The sequence below is a fragment of the Moschus berezovskii genome, chromosome 15, assembly GCF_049115385.1.
Source record: "Moschus berezovskii isolate FMDL1 chromosome 15, NW_MosBer_1.0, whole genome shotgun sequence".
NCBI classification, from domain to species: Eukaryota; Metazoa; Chordata; class Mammalia; order Artiodactyla; family Moschidae; genus Moschus; species Moschus berezovskii.
The window spans coordinates 5,116,268-5,137,795 of NC_142474.1; the positions used below are offsets into that span (position 1 = coordinate 5,116,268).

At 43.2% G+C, this 21,528-nt stretch overlaps 1 protein-coding gene across 4 annotated transcripts in view; it reads right to left on the reverse strand.

Moving 5' to 3' along the window:
- The window catches only part of PTPN1 (protein tyrosine phosphatase non-receptor type 1), a 63,796-nt gene that overhangs the window by 21,002 nt on the left and 21,266 nt on the right, over nt 1–21,528 (reverse strand). The window lies entirely within an intron of this gene.

Below are 21,528 nucleotides of genomic sequence, written 5' to 3' on the forward strand. Positions count from 1 at the left end.
CCCTTTCCTGCCAAACAACCATCCAAACACTTTCCCGTATGTGTGCGCGCGCGCACACATGTGATCACTCATGTCCAACTCTTTGCAGCCCCATGAACTGTAGCCCACCAGGCTCCTCTGTCCATGGGATTTTCCAGGCAAAAATCCTGGAATGGGTTGCCATTTCCTACTTCAGTGGATCTTTCTGACCCAGGGATCAAACCTGCGTCTCTTAAGTCTCCTGCATCGGCAGGTGGCTTCTTTACCACTAGCGCCACCTGGGAAGCCCCATCCTAGGGGTGGTAAACAAATCCCATTAAATTGAACTGTCAGAAAGAGTGAGTGCCTGGACTCACAGAAGACTGCAGCGCGTGTCCTGCCAGACAGACCACACATCCCACTTCGCTCTCCTACATCACCACTAGAACCCCACTCAGGGATCTCTCCTTGACGTCTGCATTTGACCAGCACCATCACGAAATGACAAGCTCGCACAACACTGTGCACATACTCAATGCCACTGAACCACACACCTAAAAATGGTTATGATGGCAAATTTATATTATGTATGTTTCACCACAACGTTTAAAAAAAGGACAAGCCTGCAGTGAGGGAACAGGAGAGCAGATGCCAGCAGCCCCACTCTGCAAGCTGGCAATCAGGCTGATGAACAGCTGGCAGGTGGGAGGAGGCTCAGTCACAAGCCCGTGGCAGGGAGAGCAGAGCGCCAGCCTGGTTTCCACCACAGGACACTCCAGAAGGGCAGGAAGCCTGCTTCTGGAACGAGGGGTGGGATTCACCGCAGGGCGGGGCCGGGCTGGGCTGGACAAGGGGAGCTGCATCTCCACTCCCACCTCCCCCTTCCTGCTGCTGGGTGCCTGCCGACTCACACCTCTGCTGAAATCTGGAGATTTACTTTCTGGAAAATGTGAATCAGGGGGCAGAGCTTCGTCCAGGTGATATGAGCAAACAAGAGGAAAGACCAAAAGATACCATAACGAGGGTATGCAAATAACAGCCCACCTGCAGGCCTGGAGGTCAGATGCGTGCTGACCAGCCCCGTGCACCTGCTGGGAGCCTGCAGTAGACCCCGGAAGCCCCCCATCTTCATCACGCACAGACCACCAACTAAGAGATATCAGAGGAAGGAACCTCTAGTATGAAAGAGATCTAAAGGAAAAACAAAACAGGGGAAAACAAGCCCCTTGGAGGAAACAGAGTGCAGAGAAACCAAAGTTTAAAAATATATTTATCATTAATATATTCAGAAAAATAAGATCCATACATTCATGGATTAAGAACAGGATGTTGGATAAAAATGTCTCTTGGAACTTGAAAACAAGATGGCAGAAATTATAAGCTTAACTGAAGAGTCAGAAGATAAAGGTAGAAGAAACTCTGCCTTTCCAGAAGGCAAAGCAGCCTAAATAAATAAATAACAATGGAAAATTAAGCAGAATAAAATACAAGGAAAGAAAACATTAAAAAATAGCTCAAGGAAATCTACCAGACACATCAAGTGCTCAGCAAAATGATAAAAACAGACCCACACTGCAGCACAGCAATGTGCAGGTCGAGGATCTCACCAACAAAGAGAAGATTCTGTAAGTTTCCATGAAGAAAAAACAGTTCACTTTCAGAAGTTAAGGGGATCTGAATGACTTCAGATTTTGCAAGAACACTGAAAGCTGAATGGCAATAGAGCAATGCCTTCAAAACTCTGAAGAAAAATGATGTCCAACCTAGAATTCTAGACACAGCCCCAATAATCGTCATGCAAGAAGGAATGAGAGAAACAGCTCAGATCTTCAGGGTCTCAGAAACCCCACCACCTCTGCTCCCTTTTCTCAGCAATCCACTGGAGTTTCTACCTGAGTGAAGGAAAAAAAAACCAAGGAAGAGAAAGATGTTAAGATACCCAGGGGAAAAACAAACGAACAAAAAAGGATCCACCACAAGAGCAAAGGCACGGGAAATTTCCACAGAGGCTGTGGTGGGGGAGGCCCCAGGATGACAGCTATGCACCAGCCCCAGAAGGCAAGCAACCAGACCGGACCAGAGTAACTCAAGAGATGGACATGCCAACAGCATGCCTCTGTCCACCATTCCCACCATGACCGGCTAAAACCACCAGAGGGAAACGAGAATACCTGCAGACCAGAAGCAAAGCAAACTAGTCTCGAGATGGTCGCCGTGGGTCAGTCTTCAGAGCAAGCAACCCAGACAGAGGGATGGAGGCGTCCAGGAGGGATGCCTCCTCTAAGACCAGAGCTGCAGCTGCGGAATCACCTGAACCTGCTCTGTCTAATATAGTAGCCATGAGCCACCCGAGATGTGGCGAATCTGAAAAGAGATGCTGTGCAAGTGTAAAAAACACACATCGGGTTTTGATAACTTAGTACTAAGAAAACGAAGTAAAATATCTCAAATACTTGAAACATTGACAACTGGTTGAAATGATATTTTGAATATGTTGGATTAAGCAAACTATACTATTACTTTCATCTGCTTCCTTTTACCTTTCTTGTTGCATGCTAGAACATTTCAGTCGTATCTGACTCTTTGCGACCCCATGGACTGTAAGCCCGCCAGGCTCCTCTGCCGATGGGATTCTCCAGGCAAGAATACTGGAGTGGGTTGCCATGCTCTCCTCCAGGGGATCTTTCTGATCCAGCCCATGTCTCCTATGTCTCTTGCATTGGCAGGCGGGTTCTTTACCACTAGCGCCACCTGGGAAGCCCCTTTCTTTCTGTGGCTACTAGAAAAAGCAGAATTACATACATGGCTGGTACTGTATTTCTACTGGATAGTGCTAACTGAGCTTGTGGAAACTGTTGTGAGAGGTTCTCAGAAGGTATGAGAAGAGTTAACAACAGGTAGGGGCTTCCCTGGTGACTCAGGCAGTAAGGAAACTGCAAATGAAGAAAAAGCAATTATTAACTACAAGAAAATCTATTAAAAAGGAAAGCATGACAGTACAACACTATCTGTGACTATGTGCTAGGCAAACAATGTAAACAATGGATATGGCTTTCACCAAAAAATATAACATACTGGGAGAATGGGGGAGGGGAAGCAAAGAGCAATAGCAGAAGGGACGGCTGCTTAAGAAAATGGCATCCTATATCTCACGGAAAAAACTAATGAATCAAAGGATAAACATTTTCCTTAAAAACTAGAAATAAATGCAAGCTCGAAGCAGGCTCAAAGAGTTCAAAAGTCATTCATAAAGAGAAAGACTGGGAATGGGGAGATGTGGGCAGCAAATAACTGGATGATAAGACCACTGTGGTAGTATTTAACTTCTTAAACCATGTATACATTCAACTTGGATTTAAAGAGAAAGTCCACATTCTGCTATTCTACTTATTTAAAAGAAAAACCTACAAAACGGCAAGGTTTTTGACTCATATGAGCAAGATAGATAGCAATTGAAAAGTATGATAATATATTATAAACCCACTTGAGATTAAACAAATTACTCTAATAGTAATGTATCCATCACATCTTTTATGGATGAGATTAAGCTTTAGGGAAAATGCTGCACAGCACAGAAAAATGACTTGAAGGGGGAAAAAAATCTCATTTTTAAATTTCTTACTCTAGTTGTTCTTTGGAAGTGTTCACCAATAGGTACAAATTTGCCTTATGACATGAAACAATCTTGATCAGTCCAGCTGGTGTGACTGAAAGAAGATGGAAGATATAGTTGATATGAATAAACCACTGAAAAAATATTCATTCTGAGGAAATAAGGGCCAAAATAACAACAGTGTGCGACTGATTTTATGCAGCCGAAGGATTTAGTAAACTGTACTTTTTTGGTTGAAGAGAACACACTGAAACAGCTAATAAAAATATTGCGAAAATAGAAGCTATTCACACAATACCTTTAAAAGAAGAGTCTAAAATTAAGGTAGACTCAAAGAATCAAATGCACAGATCTTTTCTTTTTTTTCTCCCACAGATCTTAAATATGTAGTTCAGTCAGTTTTTCTAACCAATTTCTTTTTGGTTCCTGATTTATTTTTTTCCCAAATGTCATATTTTTTATTTTGTACTGGGGTATAACCAATTAACAATGTTGTGACAGTTTCAGGTGAATGGAGAAGGGACTCAGCCACACACAGACATGTATCCATTCTCCCCAAACCCCCCTTCCATCCAGGCTGCCACATAACAGAGTTATGCCGAGTTCCATGTGCTATACAATAGGTCCCTGTTGTCTAACCAATTCTGAGGTATAATTAACAAATAATAAAACAAACCTGGTGTAAGTGTTTCTCTGTTTCAGAATTGCATATGAGAAATATATGCAGGCTTTAAATACAAGAGTTTACATTTCACTCAGTAAAATAAAATGCCAGGATTATAGTATTAATATTGAGGAGTGATAAAAGCTGCTGTAAAATTAAAAGTTAACTACCAATACTGGTTTAGAAAAAGTACATGAATGACTGTACCACGAAATGTGACAGAACTACAGCAAAACAAGATTTCTGCATTCTAAAAGTGTATCAACGGTGAGCCAGCCTCCCAACAGCTGCAGAAAAGGCAGATCACTGACTGCTGATCAAGTTTAAGGAGACTGCCATCACAATATACGGCATCCCTAGATCTTTTACTACTCTGACCAAAGAGTGAAGAACCCACGGAAGTGTGTAAAACATCCACACAGAGAAAATAAAATAGAATAAAGGCCTTAAAGCTGATGATGAGAAGATGACTGTTGGGTAAATTTAGGAGCAAAGCCAAGAAGGAAATAGTAAACTTGCCATGAAACACACTCTGAGAAGCATTCCCTAAAAAACCCCATTCAACATTCCAAGCACCATTCAAAGTGCACCTCATCCTTTCAGGGATGAGAGCACACTGAATGAGAACTTGTAACAGTGAAATGGCCTACACCAACGAACACATAAGCTGCCCGTCTCCCTCCCTCGGATGGCGCTTCACTGGCTCTTCCGGAGCCTACTTCCTATTCGTAGTACAGCTTTCTTCAGAAATGTGACAGAAGAAAGCATCATGTGTAACAGACATCAAACACTCACGCTCTCCTAGAGAACACGTCTGATGGTGTGCAGCCAAAGGAGGGCTCACGCTCAGTCAGTCACAGCTTACTGGTGAGTGGTTTGAATTACACCGTGTCATTTTATATAGGCACTGGGTACCCAAAATGATCTGCCTCATTTCTACAGTGAATCATTTTCATGGGAGAGGAAAAAAAAGCAAGCTCTTTTAAAATTATGACTGAGCTGGGCTAGAAAGTTGGGATAAAGATGCCTGATAAAATTTACACAAAACATCTGAACTGAAATCAATCTTAAGAGGCAAGGTAGGGCAGAAACCATCATTACTTGAAAAATTTCTGGGGTTCTGATTCCCCATCCTTCCACACTCACTTAACAAGATGACTGACGACCTCCCAATGAGCCCCTCATAAAGCTCGGGGGCAGAGTGAACTAGGGCCCAGAGTCAATCAGTCTCTCTATTCACAGGAAAGCTCATTATCCATTATTCAAATACCTCCCAAATCCGATTAGGCAAAAGTCAAACATGGCGTAAAGCTGATAATGCTTTACGTAAGAGTGCTAGTTTTTGGAGACACACAGGCATAAAAGCCAGGTTTGCAGAAATATTCCAATGTTTACAGCACTTTGTTAAGTTAAACCCAGCAATTTTGGTTGAAACATCCTTCTCTAGTCAGTCCCACAATAGGGTGAATGTCTCTGGCTCCACCGTAAAATGCATTATTTCTCTTAAAACTATCCAAGAGTGATGAGGTGGAGCCAGTGTCGCATTAAAGCTGGGAGTCTGCAGGGAAGGTCCTAGACTCTCAACCCTCCTAACACCAGCCCGGCCCAGAGTGGGCGTTCAACCTAATTCTCATGACTGAACTAAGGAATGGTTCTAAAGGTGCTCAGAGTCCTTAACTCTATACCAGCCTGCTTCATAGTGTGGGACAGAAATGTTCTTCAAAGGGAATGTGTTTAAGCAAAGGCCTGGTCCACTCCTGCTTTCCAATAATAACAATAATTATTATTATCACTATTTTGCTTTGCAATTGAATCACACAGCCTCTCAACAAGATAGTACTAAAAGAGCTACTAAAACACAAATCCAAAGCGTAAATGGTTATTTTTAGATGACTCAGACAGCCATCTGTTTTAAATGTCTGAAGGAAGAAAAAAGCCCCAGTGGTACTTTGTACTTGCTAGAATTGCAGAGCACTGCAACCCCCTTAGTACCGTCAATATCTTCTATACTTCCCACACCCTCTTTTTACACATGGTTGCCTAATTTGATTTTTCGAGCTGTTACCTAGTACTTCAAGGAAGCTACTGGCTCTCAGAAATAGAGCTAGATCAAAGGGAAATACAGAAGTACAGTAGAGGCAATAATTTAAAATAATAAGTGAACATACACGGGATACATTTCCTGTAACTCTCGCAAGTAGTCACCACTGAATAGGAAGATATATACAGAAGTGGGGGGCGGGCAGGGATGGCTGGACTAGAATTTTAGCAACCAAATCTTCAAAGTGACGTTTGTGTTGAACAAACTTTGTTACTCATAAATCTCATTATAAATGAGAATATAAAATTACTGTATAGTAAAGCATACTGAGAAATACACAACTTTCAAAATCAGATATTCGACATCTTTCAGGTTGAAAGCAATGCTGTATTCTTTGTCTACACTAGTTAATGGAACAACATAATTTACTACAAAGATCTTTGTTGTTGTTTGGCTGCTAAGTCATCGCTCAGTCATGTCCACTTCTTTGCCGCCCCATGGCTGCAGCACGCCAGGCTGGCCTGGTCTTCGCCGTCTCCCAGGGTTTACTCACACTCGTGCCCAGTCAGTCAGTGGCGCCACCTGACCATCGCGTCCTCTGCTGCCCCTTTCTCCTGGCCTCCGTCTTTCCCAGCACCAGGGTCTCTCCCAGGGAGTCAGCTCTTCACATCAGGAGGCCACAGCATTGGAGCTTCAGCTTCAGCCCTTCCAACAAACCTTAGGAAATGACTATATTTATCCATTTATATAATCAATATGCCAGAAGTCATAGTCAATACTGCTAAACTGTAAGATAATCTACAATGCTTACAAAATAAAGAGTTTAAAATTTAGTTAACTAGTAGCAAGTTTGCTTTGGTTTAAAGTTTAAAATGATTATCTACTGAATAGAAAAAGATGCTGAAAAGTAAACCAAGAACCTCAGAATCTAATGGGGTAAGCTGAAATAGAGGAAGGAGAAATGAACACAACCGCCCTGCATTTAAAAGACAGTAGGATCTACAACGATCATCCTTGCCAGAGCTCGCGGAAATGTTGGGTCATCTTGTCCACTGGTCGGGGGTGAGGTTCAAAGATAATGGAGTTACAAATCACTACCAGAACAATTATGTGCATTTGGAAAGTGACATGGGAAAAAGCATAATCAAATTGTTTTACAAATTCTCCACAAACGAGAAGATGAGGGCAGGCATGGGAAGTGTGGCGCACCCTTCACAGTCAGCAAGGGGGACCGGGAAACCAACGGTGGAGGCGGTGAGGATGATTTCAGCTCTGAACACAAAGTGAGGGTCGATTAAATACAGAGGAAAACACAAAGGCATAGCCAGGCTCAAAACCAAAACAAGAACCAATGAAAAAAACAGACCTCCCACTCAAAATCAACCATCAGCACAACACCGAAAAAAGAGAAACACACAGCAACACAAAAGCCTAGTTCTGAAAAAGGTGATCAACCAGAAAATCAGTGAGTGAAGTGGAGTTGCTCAGTTGTGTCTGACTCTTTGTGATCCCATGGATTGTAGCCCACCAGGCTCCTCCATCCATGGAATTTTCTAGGCAATAGTACTGGAGTGGGGTGCCATTTCCTTCTCCAGGGGATCTTCCTGACCCAGGGATTGAACCCTGGTCTCCTGCACTGCAGGCCAACGCTTTACTGTCTGAGCCACCAGGGAATCCCCAGAAAAATAACTATTTCGCATGAAATTTACTGCTAACTTGTCAGGCACTTTAAAGATAAATATATTTCAGATCAGGGATAAATAAAGAAATTGTGTATAAAAAAGATGTTACATATACATCGAGGAAGGAATAAGTGAAGCCACAATAAGATAGGAAAGAATAAATGAGAAATCTGAAAACAAAATTGATAACCACTGAAATTTAAAAACAACAGACCTTAACAGATGAAGATAAACTCTGCACAGAACTCAAAGGACAGGTACTTCGGAGGCTAGTGCAGAGGAACACAGCGTGTAGAGACAGGAGACACGAAGGTGGAGCGGTCCCAGCCACCCCTGCAGTAAACGTCAGTGCCCACACGCGAGGGCTGGAGTAAAGCTGCAGGGTATTAAGGTTAAAAAGAAATCTTCAGAGTAAATTATACTACCCTTTGGAAGCTTAATATAACGTTAACATTATCATTTATTTTTAACAACTCTACGGTTACACACTCAAATAGTTAACAAAGAAATATAAAAATTGTGTTTTCAAGGGTCACTGACTGTAAACCTTATTTTTACAATCCTTAAAGTATCTGGTTTTTGTTTTTGTTGCTTTTTAACATCACTTTCGTTTTCTGTTAAATGTCATAAATTTCACCTTGGGCAGAAATCAATGGGCAGAAAATGAATCAGACTTACAGTAACTGATGTCAATGAAACATATTGGAACGAGTATTTTTTTTTTTAAATGCCGAGAACCACAAAACCATTCCTGTAAGAGAAGAGTCTAAAAAACGGAATCCACTTTCACTTCTGTTTTGTTTACCTTCTGCTTTCCATAAGGACAGTTTAAGTGTTCAGGCCCTGGGGTTCGGGCACTTTGCTGAGGACAGTGGCACAGTTGACTAACGACACAAGTAGCTGGCAGACATCTGAGAGTGGAAGGTTCACACCTTGCTTTACAGGGAACCAGACTGCCAACCACCAGCTTCCTCCCTCCATGGTTAATTTCCGTACAGGGACCTTAGGAAACCACACAATATGCCTATTTTGAAATAACTGAGAACCATATTTATGAAACTGATGGTATTCTGTGGATAATCTGGGAGTGTGAATGGGAGGGAAACAGAATGTCAAAATGAAACCAGCTTTGGTTAAGAATTTGTTTAATATTCCAAGAGTAGTACAAGATTCTCTTACCATAATCAAAGAAAAGGCTTTTGTATTATTGTTACCACCAAGTGAGTTTTCTAAATACCTTCTAGATGTAAGTGTACTTTTCTACACACCATTTGGGGATTAAAGATGATGAAGGAAGATGCGCCCAATGCTCAAAAGCATTCTAAAGTGATAGTTCTTTAGTGAAGCCACAAAAGTAAAATGACAATTCGGGGAAGAGAGGAAGTGGTGACCAAGTTCTTCTGCCTGGCTTTGCAAAGAACTCAGCACATGTGGATTAAGGAAGCAAGGTTTAGTTAGATTCAATGTTTGAATCTCTTCAATTCATCCAAATATTTATTTAGCACTGACTATGTGGAAAGCAATAAGGATACGAGGGTGAACAAGGCAGGCAAAGTCCTGCCACTGTGGACCTTGTGCTCCAGTGGGGAAGATGGCCAAAGAGATGCGAGGTTCTGGGCTAGGTGCTGTCACACGGAACTCACATAAACATGCCCAGAACTATTCATCAGGGACTGACGGTAAAACAGAAGGATTAGAGCTCTGAGCAAGCGGATGCTCTACCTACACCCACTCCCACCACTGGGATCTGATCCCTCCTGGAGAAGCAGAACGAGCGGTTCAGAAGCCCCGACCTCCATCCACACGTGCATTTCCTTTCGCTTCCTCCTGGGGATTAGTTCAAGGGTTCTAGCGCTGAACTGTGCCTGAGAACAATGACGGACGCCAGGCACCACGCGTAGAAGCACATGCACCGCACATTACGGGTCAATGAAGGACAACCTGATCCATAAGCAGGCCACTGCTGCAGACCACCCAGTGTTAACGGTGTCTTCTGATGAAGAGAAGTTCTTCATGTCAACACAGTTCAATTTATGAATCTTTTCCTTTACTGTTAGTTTTTGTGGGGAGTCTTGTTTAAGAAACGGCTTTCCAACTCAAGTTTATACACACGCTCGCCTACAATATTTTTGAAAGTTTAAAGAAAAATGTTTCCCATGTATTTTCACTTATATCTTAATTATGCCTCAAAACACTGGAATAAAACATACAGATGACAAAATGCCACGTCTGTCCCTTCTAACAGCTCTTTCTGTGCAGAGTAAGCACTCCTTTACCTTTACCAGCAGGCACTCAACGTCTGCTCAATGATGTACAATGGAACAAATGTCTGTCTTTGCCTACCAGTCTTTGAGAATATAAGCATTTTTCTTACTCTTATAAGCTTTTTACATATTTTAAAGCCATCAATTCTTTGTCTGTGCTGGAAACCACTTTTCCAATTTATATGTTTGCACATTTAAAGTTAATTTCCCCTACATAAAAGTTTTTTTAAGTGTGGGAGCATGATCATAAAACGCCATTGTAATAGAGCTGCCACGTGGGAGAATGATTGAGGGATTTTTTATTTTCTACTGTTTCCCGATGGTTTTCTGCAGCACATGCACGTTATCTAAGTAATAAAAGTTTTAAAGCAGTTCTAAGTTTTTAAGTATTCAACCCTATTGACCTTCTTTCTGTCATTTCCTTTATCGCTTCTAACAGTAGAAAGCCGTCGTCTCCTTCAGTAATAACACTTTAAGAAAAAAGAATCTTAATCCATCTGGTTTATTTTCCTTCTAGTTTTCAACTATATCCACTGTACTGTCTTTAAATCTCAAACTATGCAAAGAATAGGTGTTTCTTCTCCTTCCGTCAGCCTAACAGTTCCTCTGCTAATCTCTGTGTCCATTCAGAGTGCTCGACCTCCCTCTCCCTAAACTCAAATAGTAACAAAAATGCAGCTGCATCTGATCATTCAGATTTCAGAATGAACAAATCACTGTTTTTCAGAGAAAGAAAAACCATTAAAACTAGGTAGAGTTAAAAAAAAAAAGAGTAATGCAGGCTCGATTCATTTTTTGCAACTATTTAGCAAATATCAAGAGGAACACAGGAGATTAAAATAGTAGGAAATTTAAAAAATCCACAATAGTATTTCTACACTTAAGATGAATGCTGTTCCTTTGTTCTTCTGTAAGGAAAGGGTAGGCAGCATGGCTTTGGCACAAAGTTCTGCCCCCGTATTTATCTGGTATGTATTATTATGTGTCTAAACTTGTGAAATACATGGAAAAAAATGAAAACATTAAATTATTTCTGTTTGCCGTGTCGATAAGCAGATTATTTTGTAAAAAGCATACTTCTCCATGTTACCTGACATCTAACTTTTTAACTTCTGTCAAAGCAAATTTTACTTTATTGAGTATATTTAATTTAAAAGCAACTTTCTGAGTAACTATTTCAAACAAGATCCAGCATAAAATAGGTGTGTTGTTGTTGCTCGGTTGCTCAGTCATGTTCGACTCTTTGCGACCCCGTGGACTGTAGCCCGCCAGGCTCCTCTGTCCATGGAATTTTCCAGGCAAGAATACTGGAGTGGGTTGCCATTTCCTTCTCCAAAAATAGCTGTACCTCAACAAATTAAATTAGTACATCTTCCCTCCTCCTTCAACATATTCAGATGCAATTGTTTTAAAGAAGATGCCTGTCAATGCAGGAGCCACAGGTTCGATCCCTGGGTTAGGAAGATGCCCTGGAGAAAGAAATGGCAACCCACTCCAGTATTGTTGCCTGGGAAATCCCACGGGGTCTGGTGACCTGCAGTCCATGAGGTCGCAGAGAGTCAGACACAACTCAGTGGCTACACCACCACCACCACCAGCACAAACTGCTTTAGAGCCCCGCGCCCTCCTCCTCTAGTCATCGCCACGGGCAACAGCTGCATGACCTTCTGGTCATCTGCCTTCTTAGACCTGGACACATAAAAAACACATTTTCTATGGGATGGAAGGAGGCAGTAAACCTCTTCTAATAATATATGATCAATTTTTAGAAGCTTTTGAAAGCTGATGCATGCCATATCTTTCCTCAGGAGGATTTGCTCAATATTTCAAAGCTACATCTAAAACTATATAGGAACTAAAAATCCATATACATATTGCTAGACACAGACTTGGGTCACTATCATTACATAAATAACTGAAGCTATTGCAGAAGCAATATCCCTTATTACAATAATAGCCACACACTCTTCTTCCCAAGGCTCACAAAATGACGACATTTATGCTGGCTTAGCAGGAAAATAAATCCCTAGGACCAAATAAATCAAACATTTTGCAAAAACCAGGATGAATAAAGAACTTTAGAGACACTAAGTCTAGTGACATTTTCAAGGAACAAGCAATGCCTAAACTTGAAAAAAAGCTCATCATTAGAATGTTTGTTTTCTTACCGCACTGAAAAGCAATCTTCACAAGATTACTTGGAGCAAACAGTGTGTAGCTTCAATAAGGTATGTTCATTAGAGAACAGGATAGTTAAAAGCCAGAGCTGTAACATTCTTAAAGGTAACTGGTCTTAACACCCAAGTGTATTTGTTAAAGCAAAGCCGTACACATGACGCCAAAGTTAAGTTCTGAGGCTCACCTTCAGAACCTGGAGCACAATACATCATTGTGCTTGCAGCCAATGTCTGGCCTTGCGCTTCACGCTGCGCCGATGTCCTGGGGCAGGTGGCTCTGTCATGACCCCTGTCCTCACTGAGTTCCCACTCAGTGGGGAAGACCAGCTGTGGCCAAACACAGCACTACTGAGTGGAGTCCTGCTGGGAGGGGACATCTATTCACAGGAAGAAGGGAAAGGCATCGAGAAGAGCCGGTGACAGTGAGTACAGCAAACTCAGGAGGAGTTGGGGAGCAGCCACATCTGACGCAGAGCAGAGCTCTTCCTGGCGGTGCTCACCTGCTGCCTCTCCTCGACAATGCTGGTTGGAGCTAAGCGGAGAAAAGAAGTCAGACGGCTGACACCCAAGCTGTTTTGCCTAGTCTGTTCCAGCATGGTTGATTCAAAGGAAGCCTGAGCAACGAGGGCTGGGGAGGAGAAAGGATGGCCATCCTCCACTGGAGCAATCCCAGCAGCCTGCTGCCTGGGCCCTCTCCAGGCCTGTGGTCAGAGAGGAGAGAGTGGGCCAACACCTCATCCGGGCCTGCAACCCGGGTCTGTGACCCTCCGCGGTGCACAGGGCACACCTACTATGTCCTAAACTTGCCTCTGCTCCACAGGCTTTCCCAGAGACTGCGGTCTGAGCCTCCTCAGCTCCAAGGAGCACACTTCAGGTCTAGCATGTTCCCCGCAGAGCACGACTCCTGGAGATGCAGGGCCCTCATCAAGGATTCCCTGAGATGAGTGGGCTAAACAGAACGAACCAAGCTGAGAGAGAGGAACGTGGAATGAAGAAATCCGAGAAAGCGTAAGGATGGCGCTGGAAAACAAACAGCAGCTGTAAGAAGCGAGCACCAGTGACCCCACTATCTCTGAGCACTCTGTTCTCGGACTTCCTCAACAGAAAGGTCAGGGGTCATTTTCCAGTAATGAGTAACTTCCTGCCATGATACCCAGGGAATGGCTGGGTGTGAGAGCAGCATTTCTTGGAAGGATGTGCCTCTTCCTCTCCACTTTTCCTGCAGGCGGCATGGCTCTCTGATGTGCTACATTCCTGGAGAAGGCTTCACTCCATCTGAGATGGAATCCAGGCTCCCTTAACCCCACCCCTACAGGCCAGGGGAGGAGCAGGTCAGCAGCTGGAGTATCAGGAAGGCTTTCCTGGAGCCCCGAGCCAGGCTGAGGAGAACTCATACCCCCCCAACCCCGGGGCCCTCTGCAGCAAACAACATTCAGGCAGGATGGGCAAGTGCTGTCTTCCCAGCTCCCTGCCCAGCAAAGCATGCCTGATGCTCAGCTCCTGAGAGGCCACGTCCCAAATTTCTGTCCATGCATGTCCGGACTGGTGGTGCCTCAGTCCAGACACTGGACATTAACGTCAGCTTCCCCTGACATTCCCTCTCCTTCTCAAGTCCAAAGGCGATGTGGCTCTGGCTTCTCTGGTCCCTGAGTGTTCAATGTTTTTTAAGTATTTATTATGAAGCTAGGACATGCTTCAAAATAAATGAGAGCTGGCTGGGGTTAGTGGGTAGGGGGTACAGAGGAAAAACGATGAGCCATGAGCTTATAATGACTGAAACGGGGTGACAAACACATGGGGGTTTGTTATACTAATCTACTTCTATATGTTTGAAAGTTTTCACGAAGGGTTCTTGCAACTCAATTTTTTTAAGCAGGGAGGAATACTACAATCGGATATGTGTTTCTGAGAGACTACTCTGGCTTTACGGTTCTGGGAAGTCAGTGGCAGCAGCACAGGTTTTCCCTCTCCCTGAATTCCCCCATAAAAGTAAACAGGACATAAAAGTAAACAGGACAGCAGAACCGACAGACAGCCCTCAGACAACAACTGAAACAAACTCCCTTAGGATTCTGAAAGCACAAGCAAGCGGAGACAGCGAGTGATTAAGAGCCATGTGGCTGGCACTGCACGGGAGGAAGGAGAACCAAGGCATGGGCGATCCTGGCGGCTGTGACAGGAGAGCCCCAGAGCACTGGGCCTCACGGGGAGGCGTGGCAGGCCGGCCACGTGCGCAGCCAGACTCGGAGCAGACCTGCAGGCTCCGATTCACAGGCAGCAGCAGGCTCCCCCTCCCCCAGGCACCCGGATGCCCTCCAGACGCTCGCGACTAAGACCTTCCAAGACACAGCCTGTACCAAGAGGCTTCTGGGAGTAGACCACATCCAGCACGGTGAGGACGAAAGGGGCAGAGGAGAGAGAAGGTGGAGATGACAGGTAAGAACAGGAGGAAGAGGGGAAGCAGATCCTGGAGACACAGAAGTCACTTCACAAAGGCAGCTGAAGAGGGAGACTGAGAGCCCTGAGCTAGACCGTCCACGTGATCCACCCTTCCTCCTCAAAACTGCTGGGAAACTGTTCGCTTAAAGATGGGCAACAGATGAGGAACAGCTGAGTTCCACGTAACATTACTATATGCGAGAACAAGGGACAAAAAATACCCCTACAGAAAAGAAGAGCAAGCCAGAAAGAGGCCCACAAAAGATGAAACTAATCCAACAAGGTGAGAAGACACCAAGAACGTGGTGGAAGCTCAGAAGAACAGCACAAATAAGAATGAGAACTCACAAAACAAAGGAACTGGAAAACAGAAGGATTCGAAAAGGTCAGTGAAAGAAAGTGGGACGAATCAAAAAGAAAAGAAGAAAGTATTTTCAGAAACGAAGATAAAACGAGGAGAACCCAAGAGCAAACACACATGTTTAATGCCTTAAAGGAAATGGATACAGTGAAGTAAAAAAAAAAAACTCCAAAAAATATAACCAAAGAGAAATAGGTTCTCTGTAGTGTTTTAATTGTGTAAGTTTGAAATTATATTTTTTAAACATGCAATTATATTTAACAATTTTTTACTTTAAAAGCTAATTAGATTTAAAAATTTTTTGAGGAAGTGAAAGAAATAGATGATAGAACAAGAAAATCAAACAAACACACAACAGGCTGAGTCCCTGAGAAGGAAATCCAAACAATGGAACAAAAGAAAATACTGCAAATTCTAATTTAAGACTCTCCTGAAACTAAAAAAAGAAAAGGTTTGAAACTATATATTACAAGAACACACTGGATTTGGGAGGAGAATGACCCAAGATGGCCAAGAGCAAGATACAGTTTAATAAATGATTACACTTTGACACAAAAGGTTAAGAAAAAACTCCTTTGGGCATCTAGCAAAAGGACCAAATCACTTTAAAGGGCAAAAAAATCAGACCATCAAACACCCACAGCAATGCTTTACACCATAAGACATACAGTGAAATAACATATTTAAATTACTTAGGGGAATAATATGTGATCCAAAGGTTTTTATATAGATGAAATGGCCTTCAAATATTAAAGCTGCAAACTGTTCGGGATATGCATTGATAACTCACAGAATATTTCTATAAACCATTCCCAAGGAATCCAGCAGAGAAGGAGCATCAGGCAACCGAAATGACGACAACAGGGATTAGTCCTTACTAGCAGGTCTAACGGAGAAGGCAATGGCAACCCACTCCAGTGTTCTTGCCTGGAGAATCCCAGGGATGGGGGAGCCTGGTGGGCTGCCGTCTATGGGGTCACACAGAGTCGGACACGACTGAAGTGACTTAGCAGCAGCAGTAGCAGCGGCAGCAGGCCTAAGGAGTCGGACACGACTTAGTGATGGAACAACAGAGCAGGCCTAAGACAAAAGGCGGCGCGGCAGGCGGTGTGGATGCAGCGCAGAGGACAAGCACCAAAGGGACAGGGAAGGCAGAACAGTAAGGGCCGTCAGCTCACGGGCATCAGCTGAGACTCCGCAGATACCAACTGAAAATACTGCAAATCGGACGCTGGGGGAGAGGCAAGGAAAGAACGGCTGATTACTGCGTAACTTCAACAGTGCTCCCAGAAGGGACTCACAGGAACAGTCCCAAACTGAGGGCTCCAGCGGTGCATAACAGCGACATCAGGGTCGAAGGAATCACCAGGAAACGCAAACGTTCCTAAACACTGAAAGACTACTTACAAAATCCCTCCACAGGAATTACAGAAACAAGTCCAGTGTACACAATATAAAGGTGCAACGAAAAACTTCACCAGCGTTTAACAGTCTAGCAGTATCTACTCCTCCAAACATACAAAATAAACAATGAACTCTTAAATAATGAATTCATTATTTTTGAATTGTTACTACTTGTTTTTACATAGATGGGCCCACAATATATGTATTAGTCTATAATATAATCTTGCTATCCAGCCATCTAACCTACCTTCATTTACTTAGGTAATTTTTCTAAAACTGCATTTTCTGGGTTTATCAATCATATTGCAAATAGAAGAAATCAAACTGCCAGCATCCACTGGCTCACAGAAAAAGAAAGAGAATTCTACAAAAACGTCTACTTCTGCTTCACTGATTAGACTAAAGCCTTTGACTTGTGAATCACAACAAACTGTGGAAAATTCTTACAGAGATAGGAATCTCAGACCACCTTACTAAAAGATGCCTGCTCCCTGGAAAGAAAGCTGTGACAAACCTAGACAATGTACTGGAAAGCAGAGGTATTGCTTTGCCGACAAAGGTCCATCGAGTCACAGCGGTGGCTTTTTCAGTAGTCTCACATCCATGCACGGATGTGAAAGCTGGACCATAAAGAAGGCTGAGCACCAAAGAACTGCTGCTTTTGAACCGTGGTGCTGGAGAAGACTCTTTAGAGTCCCTTGGACAGCACGCAGATCAAACCAGTCAGTCCTAAAGGAAATCAACCCTGAATATTCACTGGAAGGACTGATGCTGAAGATCCAATACTTTGCTCACCTCATGCAAAGAGCTGACTCACTGGAAAAGACCCTGATTCTGGGAAAGATTGAAGGTGGGAGGAGAAGGGGACGACAGAGGATGAGATGGTTGGATGGCATCACCAACTCAAGGGACATGACTGTGAGCAAACTCCAGGAAGTAGTGAAAGACAGGGAGGCCTGGCGTGCTGCAGTTCAGGGGTCGAAAAGAGTCAGACACAATTTAGTGACTAAACAATAAGTTAAAAAAAAACTTCACCACTTTAACACGTTTGAGAAACAGATTCTCTTGTTGAAGTACCTGCCACATATTCGTACGTTATTAAATCTTAATTATTAAAAGTTGCTGAACAAGGTCAGCCAGAACCGAACAGTTCTTTTTCATCAGTGGGAGCCTAACCTCCGTTCCGTTCCGTCGCTCAGTCGTGTCTGACTCTTTGCGACCCTGTGGACTGTAGCCTACCAGGCTTCTCCGTCCATGGGATTCTCCAGGCAATACTGGAGTGGGTTACCGTTTCCTTCTCCAGGGGATCTTCCCGACCCAGGGATCGAACCCAGGTCCCGCATTGGAGGCAGACGCTTTAACCTCTGAGCCACCAGGGGATCCTATTCTGGACAGAAGGAGTTCTCTTCTCTCACTACCCAAACTCTAAACCGACACTCATGCCTCGTGTTCCTTCTGGGGTCCTTTCCATTTGCATGCCCTTGGCATCAATCATCTTGGCTTCTCTCCCACTCTATCCATGCTTCCTGAACTCAGATACTTTAAACCAATTTCATTGTTACTTTTCACATGTCTACTGTTTCTTTTTACTCCAAAATTGAAAATTGGGGGTATTTTCTGATTATTAAGGTAATATATTCCCATTGAGAAAACTCAAACAATACCAAAAACCAAACCACGTACGAAAATCACATGACTACTGAAAAATCAACTGACCACACATGCAGCAAGCAAGTGGTTATTATCTTAATGAGAAGACTATTCACTCAAGAAATAAGAGCAAAATTCTCAAAGCCTCCTTTGTTACCTGTACTTTCCCTGTATATGTTTATTCTTCTACTTACTCTGCTCTGCTTAAATTACAGGCAACCTGACATTTACACATCACTGTCAGGCTTTTATTCAGGCATGCTTTGGTCTGTTTTGAATGGCACTAAATGGTTCTCTCTTGGATACAAAACACCCAGAGGATCTTTCAGTGGCAGGACCAGAAACAGTAAACTGGCTAAACTGTCTACAAGCTATCAGTAAGCTGGTAAAGTACATTCAGGCTGACAATTCTGTTCTCAATCTACTTATTTCCCTTACGGGCAGTTGCTTTTTAAAACAAGTTTAGAGAAAACACACAAGGATATGAGAAGGATATATGATTAGGAGAGGAGATGCTTTTTGAGGGCAGAAAAGAAAAAACTGGAATGAAATCACACCACAAAGTAGCATTACTAATACAAGAATCTATGGAAAACAGCACACACAAATGAGCAGAAGTAAAACCGAGGAAATACGATAAGTTGGGCAAACTACGATCAATATCAACATCCTGGTGTGACAGTGTATCACACTTGTGCATAACGTCATCAAGGTAGAGGAAACCAGGCAAAGGGCACAAGGGACCTTCCTGTTACTTCTCACATGAATCTATGATTATTTCAATAAAAATTTCAATTAAAAATGATTGGCAGAAAACAGACAAAATGGTTGTAGTACCTACACTGTGCAGTGATAGGGATAAAGAAAACTGTCATTCTTTTTTGCTTTCCATAATAAACATATCACTCTATAATGAAATACAGTATAAATTAGAAAAAAAGAATTCTTAATAAGGGTTGAAAGGATAAGATCACGACTTTAGGTATTCTCAAAATATTTTATAAAATCTCAAGCAATGTGAGTAAAGTGAATACAGGACTCTTCAACAAATCATGGGATTCTAGTATAAGACAAATCCTTAATTTTAAAATGTCTATAAACAAAGAGGAAGTCCTACTTTCTGCGAGGGAATAATTAACTTCTGGGAGCCATTATCTCAGGAGGTGACATACTCTGGAGACCAATGCTTAGGCCATGCATGTCTTCCCTGCCTTGCTGAAAACTGCTAAGCCCCTTCTGTTCAAAAGGCTGTCCCACCCCATCTTGTAAGCCTCGCCCAGGCACTCAATGATCTCTTCACACCAGCTTAAAGCCCTTTCTTCAACACTCTCCTTGCACCTTTTATTTTTCTTTCATGGCACTTTCCTCCACAATTCGTAGTCTGCGTGACTACCTCATGTCACCGCTCTCCTGTGACTGTTACAGAGACCACGGGCTGTTTCCGATCACACATGCCTGTTCACGTGTTACTGCCGTGCATCATTCCTGGTATCCACGGGCACCCGATCAAGTTGGAATGAATTAAGTGTCAACATAATTTATATGAATTTATAGATGACCAGCATAATGGTTTGTAGGGAAAATTGCAACTCTTCTGTGTTTGGCCTCATGAAAATTTGTTCGTGAAAAATTGTTAGGTAGCTTACTCTTACGGAGAAGGCAATGGCAACCCACTCCAGTATTCTTGCCTGGAGAATCCCAGGGACGGAGGAGCCTGACAGGCTGCCGTCTGTGGGGCTGCACAGAGTCGGACACGACTGAAGCGACTTAGCAGCAGCAGTAGCAGCAGCAGCTTACTCTTAAGTGCTGAGTCCTTAATGTAGTTTCTTTAATTCCATAAACATTTCTGAAGGGTGTAGAGAGGTATCCATCTTACATGGCAACTAAATTCTATAATTTGCTATGAGGCAAAAATTGCATGCAACTGAGATTAAAACCTTGGGGAAAAAATCTTCATTTGCCAGCACTGAAGCCTGAGAGGTTTTAAAGCCCAGATCTTCACTTCTTTTGTTTCTCTTTCACCTGCAGTCTCCCCTTCCTTGCAGAGGATATCAAGATGTGGTCAGACAGGACCATGTAGTGCTTAGAGGAATTTCTCTTTTTGTTTGTGGCACCACGTATAGTTAAACTGCTGCTGCTGCTAAGCAAGAAAGATTCAATGCGGGTGAGACAGACGTCCACAAGGTGACGATAAGCCAGACACTACAATACACTTGGTCCTGAGGGTACAAAGGTCTGAAAGCACGATCCCATATTCTTGGAGGGTTCGTGCTCTAGCGAAGAAGAAAATAACATATAAGCAATAGAATAAAAATACTAATTCACATAAAATGGAACTGTTAAAAAGGAGCAACGTGCTGTAAAAAAAAATGCTATTTGGCATGTCAGAGGTAGAATACCTGCTTTCTCAGTAGCTTTCTTCCTGGGACCAAATCCTAACTTTCCTCCAGGGAGATGGATTCCTTGGGTGGATAAGGGAAAAATCACTGCATTCACAGAGGTAACAGAGAAAGCATACTAATAATATTTGCCATAGTTTTTTAAAAAAGGGAACTGAACAGGACAGTCAGCTCGGCGTTGGGAGCAGGAGGCACGTGCTCCACGGAGGTGGGACCTGTGAGCCGAAAGGAGGCTCTCAGCAGACAGGAGATCCAGCACCCACGATGACTCGATCACTCTCCTCTTTCACTTTCATCAAGAGGCTTTTGAGTTCCTCTTCACTTTCTGCCATAAGGGTGGTACATCTGCATATCTGAGGTTATTGATATTTCTCCCGGCAATCTTGATTCCAGCTTGCGTTTCTTCCAGCCCAGCGTTCCTCATGATGTACTCTGCATATAAGTTAAATAAGCAGGGTGACAATATACAACCTTGACATACTCCTTTTCCTATTTGGAACTTGTCTGTTGTTCCATGTCCAGTTCTCACTGTTGCTTCCTGACCTGCATACAGCACCTGTGTTAGGTGAGGCCAAAGAATCTGGAGATGCCAGACCCAGCAACGGGGAGCCACAGGAAGTCTTTGAGTAGGACAAGGATATCCCTTCTCGTCCCATGAAAGACAAGCTGGAAGTGAAGGGGGCCGGAACCAGCTGAAGGGGACCGTGAACGGCCAGAGAGGAGGGGGCCTGAGCGAGGGCAAGGGAAGAAGATGAGGAAAGAAGAGGGTCAGACACACACTTCAAGAAGCCGGAAGGCTTGCCAATCAGCTGGAAGTAAGGGAAAGTTAAAGAACTGAAGGCTGCTTTAGGTTTTCAGTGCAACTAGGAATAGATA